The sequence below is a fragment of the Pinus tabuliformis genome, chromosome 5_2, assembly GCF_031772625.1.
Source record: "Pinus tabuliformis cultivar Carrire ecotype Pingquan chromosome 5_2, CPIR1, whole genome shotgun sequence".
Lineage (NCBI taxonomy): Eukaryota > Viridiplantae > Streptophyta > Pinopsida > Pinales > Pinaceae > Pinus > Pinus tabuliformis.
The window spans coordinates 385,077,510-385,083,791 of record NC_142306.1 but is presented as its reverse complement, the minus strand read 5'-3'; the positions used below and the strand labels follow the sequence as shown (position 1 = coordinate 385,083,791).

Genomic DNA, 6,282 nt, shown 5'->3' with positions numbered 1-6,282 from the left:
AGGTTACGATTCCTCTGCACCAAAAAAGGAGGCAAGCGAATAGAGTGTTCTGATCCTCGATCTTGCAAAGAACAATGAAAACTCTATTTAAACAATTATACATGAATCTCTAACCCTAGCAGATTTACTCCTCGGCTAGTCCCAAGAGGGACACCCAGGAGGCCATTTTGCTGCTAAAGGAAAAAAATTAACCACTCTAATTCGAAGATTTAGTTTGAAAAGAGCCTCAATCAACCCTAGAACCATGATTGGAACAATGTAATAAAGACTGTAAAATACTAGTTTAACAGTGAACCCTAAAACACATTGATGAAGTCAGTTGGACAATTCCGAAATTAAGGAAATAAAGATGTATATATATATTTCATGAGTTGATATGACATTCTTTTACAAAGAAAACCAAATTCGGAAAGAGGTCTTTAGAACCAATTTTAAAACATAAATAAACCCTACAAAGTCCTTTGCGTTAATTACTAAGGATATCGTCCAGAGAAGAAGTCATTCAAAGCATTACATTAGCAATGGGAATCGTTCTTTAAAAGAAAACACTACTTAGTCCAGTTATAGTTAGAAAGTAGAAGCATGAAACTTCAAGCTAGCATGCCGAGGCATTCCCATACCATAGCTCTTGGCCATATAGGTTCATCTGCTGCTCGCAGCAGGAGCATAACAGCTCGATGCAAAACCCCATCATCACAGATCTCTACAACCTGCAAGCAAGAGCAATAAGAATCTTAGCGCCAAATGATAAGAGACCTTTCACGAATAAAACTAAACGAAATGAGGAGTTATGCCTCACCTGTGCAAGGATGGAGAGGGTTTTCCTTCTGCCGATATCGGAGAGAAACATGAAGGGGTTACTGTGTTTTCACCTGCGTAGATGGACAAGAGTTACAGTCAGTTGTGGATGAAAAAAAAGGAACGAAAAGCGTGAGAAATAGGAACATTACAATTAACCTCTGTAATAGAGAATATGCCTATCACCAAAGGTAGTGAATTGGGTGTTGAACGGGGTAGTTCCTGTCTCCTGAGGAGTTCAACGGAGGTTCTGAGCACACCTGTAGGAGGTCAAGACGCTGGTTTGTTTCCATTTCCATTTAGTAGTTTGCGGGATCAAATGCCAAAGTCAAGCTCTAGTCCACAATCCAGGCATAAAGCTCGAACATTGGGAGGATAACCTTTACTGCAGGCGTGAGGACGTGCTCCAGGATCTTCTCCCATTCTCCAGGCACAAATGAGCACCATCTAGCAGACAGAAGAGCCTGGACCGGGCAGTTGGTAGCGTTACGATTGCACGTTAGCTGAGAGGAGTATTTACGACAGGACCTAAAATATTAATGTATAAGTGGGTAGAGCTAAGGGTAAGGGGTCACTCCTTGGCAACCTGTCTTTTGAACCCAGGACGTGAATACACCACCTCGGCCATCGCACTAACATTAATGACGAGCGCTTAGAATATTTAAAAGCATGTACATCTTATTAAGCATCAATTACAAATATTAAATTATGTAGAACTTTAGTAACTATGTAATGTGCAATATGGGTTAACTAACATCCACAACTGGATTATTAAGTGTGTGCATATTATATATAGAATGAGTAATAGATAATAATAATAAAATTATATTGTAGATTTCATGTGTGCTATAGATTACTAACAACACACGCCCAAAAAACCATACATCATGTCACATGACATTTTTTTAATTAATAAATTTAATTAAAATGGAAAAAACCACATAACAACTCGATAATCTCAACCTTTGATATGTCACTACTACTAAGAATGTTCTAAAATATTCCATGGAGGTTAAATCCCTCCATGTACCTAATAATTATGATAAATAAATTATAATTCTTCTATTTAAAAATAGATGCACTTATGTACTTAATTACAAAATGTCGTTAACTTAACTTAAATTAAAATATATACAAAATATTTTGACTATGAAATAAATAATAAGTCATGGAATTGGCCTACAGTGTTATAACCAAGCCTATTAACAAGTTAAGAATCTTTATAATTATTAATAATAATCCCATATTAGGGTAGTTAATGGTGATGGATAGGTTTTTGGGGAGAACACCCCAATCGGTAATTAAGAGGTGGGTGACATGGGATCCAGCCCCCCTCCCCACATAGATTCTACATGCACCCATTTTTTAAAACAAGATAGATGAAAACTACTATATTTCTTGTGGATTTGGTCTCCAAATGGCCGAGGTTGGAGGTGGTAGTCAAAGTGACATTGTGCTCTCTGTAATAGAAGGTTTTGTGTCCAGATGGAATGTACCCAATCAATTTAATATCATCAACAAATTTATTTATTTTCTTCCAGTTTGTTGCTTTGATGGTTGTTTGTGACATCAGAAGAACATTATTTATTAATAATACATTCAACTTCTTATTGAGTTTCCATATAATTCATAATAGTCTTGCATTTTGGTTTAGTAGTAAGTACCAACTTTATTTCCTATGGGTTTAGTCCCCTAAAAATAAATGTGAGGAAATTATTTTCTGCTCAAATTAATGATACATGAATAGGCCATAGGAACTACTTTGTTTCCTTGCTAAACCAATGGTATAACCCTATGGGACCACTAACACTATATTACTATGATTTAACCTTATGGTATAACATCTTGTTTTTATTTCATGTTCGTATACTAATAATATCACCTACTTAATAGTGTAAAGGGTGGTTGAAATAATTTGTTGGTCGACATTTCAACCTATGCCTACCCTATTCTAACTTCTTGGGCATGCTTCATATGCCTTCAAGGGTCATTACTCTGTAACATTGTTCTGCTTACCACTGTGGCACGACCCACGTCACCCTCGGCCATTCAATGTGTGCCACACCTCTCCAATCACGTGGTCTCATACCATACTAGTGGCATATACTTGACATTGTCACTTTTCCTTGCAATTGGAATTTGGCGGTTGGGATCGAGGCGTTGTAGATCGATGACGATTACCCACCGACTCAAATGCTAACCTCACTTTTCAAGGTTTTGTGCTTGCCCTGCGTATTATTCCTCCTTTCCTTATCTTGTTTTTGGTTCATACTATTCATGCAAAACCCTAGCTTCCTTATGTCCTGACAATGGAGGTATTCGCTCGAAAATTCCATGGCTGCTTTATTGCAATTGTTTTCCTGGAACTGTTTCCAGTCTAGGTAATGGAATAAGGAACCTGTGTCTCATCTCGCTCGTGCTCATTGGTCTTCACTCCTTAAGGTATGACCCTAAATTTGAATTCATTATGTTTTCTTTTAAGAACAACTATTCTCTATATACGTTGGAGTAAATCAGTGTTATATTTTGTTTTAGTGCTCAGTTTAGGTTATAATGGATTGTCCGGTGGATACTCAAACTGGTCGTTCGCTCTCATGCCTCGAGAGATTAAGGTGATTTTTCCTTGGTTTGAGTTCTTGGTTATTTCTGAATTGCAGAAATCCTTGTTGTCTGAATTCGTATGAATTCTTTGCCCAGGGTTTGGCAATTCCCGAGCTTAATGGTACCATTCTCAGAAAAGGTAAGGGACTAGTTTCATTTTTTAGGAACTATTTCATTTGACTCTGAAATTTCAATTTGTATTGTTGCTATTTCACTTCTTTTTTATGGGTATGCTCTGCAGGTAACCTCCAAAGTCCTTGCTTGTGAATGTGGCCTTTGGTTTAACGTTCCAACTTCTAACATGAGGCTCGGCCCTTATCCAGGTTGGTTTCAGTTAATGAGCCTCCCCTATTATTACAGGCATTGCACATCAATTCCTCTTCGCATCTGAAGTACTCTCTGTGTTGTCGATTCGTGTATAGCTATTTGAAGCTTTTACTTTTCTTCGGGGTCGCCTGAACAATTGAATAGTGCAGTAGTCAGATTCCTGTGACAAATTTTCTTACTTTTTTTATTTATTTTCCGCCATGTATAATACTGAGGGGTTTACTTTGCACCAAGGTTTATTTGCAGGCACCTATATGCCACCTCCATGTTCTGCTTCCAACTTTCATGTGTTGCCCTTTCCCACTAACTGTTATTTATCTTGGAATGACAGACTCGAACTATAATGTTTTGAAGGATAATTGCGTAATGTACTCTTTCATATCTAATTGGAGTTTTCCGCTTTCTTTTGCAAGAAGCTATTTCAGTCTTGAACTGCTCATATTTTTGCAATGATAATGTTCCTGTTGTTACTGTGTTTTTATTGATAAAACTGTTCTATGACAATGTCTATATGTAGTGAATTTATTTGTAATTTCATACATATGTACATTGATAATGAGGATATGCCTTTTCCCACTGTGTTAAGGTGTTTCATATCAATTTTAAATCATATATGTATAGTGGTTAATGGTATTCCCTTTTGCCACCTTCGTCTGAGCTCAAAAAGACATAATTTGTCTATTATGCTCATTGGGTGTCGTATGATTGAACATAAACACTGTGATTTCATGTGTATTCTTTCTTGGTTACCATTTCTCACTAGCACGCAAGCTATTTCAATTCAGCTAAAGCCATGTCTAAGTTATCACACTATAGTCTATTTTTCTAGGTATTTAAGTTGTGGTTTTGCTATTGTAATAAGATTTCGATGCAACCGTGTTAGCTCTGGAACTAAATACCTGAGGTTGTGATTTGCAATTGAATGTCCTTATAAACCATGCATGAATTCAGAATATATATACTTTTCTTTTACTTGCTTTGACCACCTTTTCTAATTCACACGTGTTTAGAGTATCTATTTGTTTGTTATATTTTCGTAAAGTTCTATATGTGGTGTTATCACTTCAATTAATCTTTTTATTAAAATAGTTGTCTCAACATGTCCCATGGTGAATGAATTTAAATTTCTAGGATGGAAAGTAAAACTAAATTCTAATAGTTATGCTTACTCAATCTCTAGCATAGAGCTTTCTTGTAGTCGATGTGGTTTACTGGGGATTTCCTGTATGTTAAGGATTTCCATATAGTTTCTCCCGTGCAACTTCATTTGCAGTGTTAGCTTCAACTACTTGATCTATTTATAATATTATTAGTTCAATTATTACATCTATTGTTAATTTGATTGAGATTTTTTCCTTTTGGTGGTATTGATGAATAAAATTACCAGATTATGTTTCTTTGGTTGAGAATCTTCTAGTTTCACTAGTTTTGACCTGTTCGTTAATATGTTGTTATCATCAATAACCCTTACAACCATACACGCAGTTGGGTATACTTTTCTGTACCCAACCATCCCACTCCTATGTTTAGAGTACCTGTTCTTTAATATGTTGTTATCATCAATAACCCTTACAACCATACACGGAGTTTGAGTATACTTTTCTGTACCCAACCGCCCCACTCCTATGTTTAGAGTACCTGCATGCATGCCTATCTCCTAGCATCCCAATAACATATTTTTTTATTCACTTCTGATATAAGAAATATAGTTAAACACAAGCTACAACAGTTGGATCAAATATTAAAGTGTTGTTGGAGCCAACTACTAAATGACTATTACAGTCCTGTGTAAAATCAAACTTAAATACACTTACGTGACAAGATTTCAGAGCTCTGTACTTTATCTCCTAAAGAAAAATATGCAATTGTTTGAGCCCCAAGACCACAATTTCCTACAGGCTTATCGAGTCCTAAAACATCCAAAATTAATTTATCCAATTTTCATTGTATGAATAAATCTAAGAGTAATTATAGTTAACGAAATGAACAGAGAAACAATCGTATCAACTTAATTACAGTAGAATAGTCATACGAAAATAAATACTCTGTTACCCGAAAATTTGAATTACTTGGTTTACCAGCAACAAAATTAGCTTGGAAAGAACAAATTTCCACCCAAACTTGAACCGACACCTCCAGTTCCCCCGACCAGTGTCGTGTTCTTCTGGGTTCTACCAATCCCCATAGCCTAGGCTTTTCTAGTTTTTATTTTCTTGAAAAGGATTTTTTTCATCCTTTAAAGCCCTTATTTTTCTACTACGACGCATTTCCACCCATTATGGTGTTGTTTCCCCCGCACTTGGTGATTTTCCATATTTTTCTCTACTCATCTAGTAAATCACCTGATTTTACTCCAAGGGGTTTTTCTTTGGAGTGATTTGGGAAAGTTTAATATTTTTTTTTCAAATTTACCTTTATCCAATCTATCCATCCTAGATTATGGATTAGGATAATGATCTCATTCCTTCTTTTGTTCTTTCTAGCTAATTCCTTCCAATATCACCTTTAATTATTTCAACTTAACTAATTACATTATCATAGTTTCTTTTCTAAAAG

The 6,282-nt window shown here is 35.8% G+C and overlaps 1 long non-coding RNA gene across 1 annotated transcript; it reads left to right on the top strand.

Annotated features, from left to right (window-relative positions):
* Positions 1-2,519: 2,519 nt before the first annotated feature.
* LOC149159096 (uncharacterized) lies at positions 2,520-4,085 on the top strand. The gene is made up of 4 exons (XR_016261098.1): positions 2,520-3,240; positions 3,334-3,410; positions 3,496-3,538; positions 3,641-4,085. It is a non-coding gene; the product is annotated as an uncharacterized LOC149159096 (long non-coding RNA).
* Positions 4,086-6,282: the final 2,197 nt, after the last annotated feature.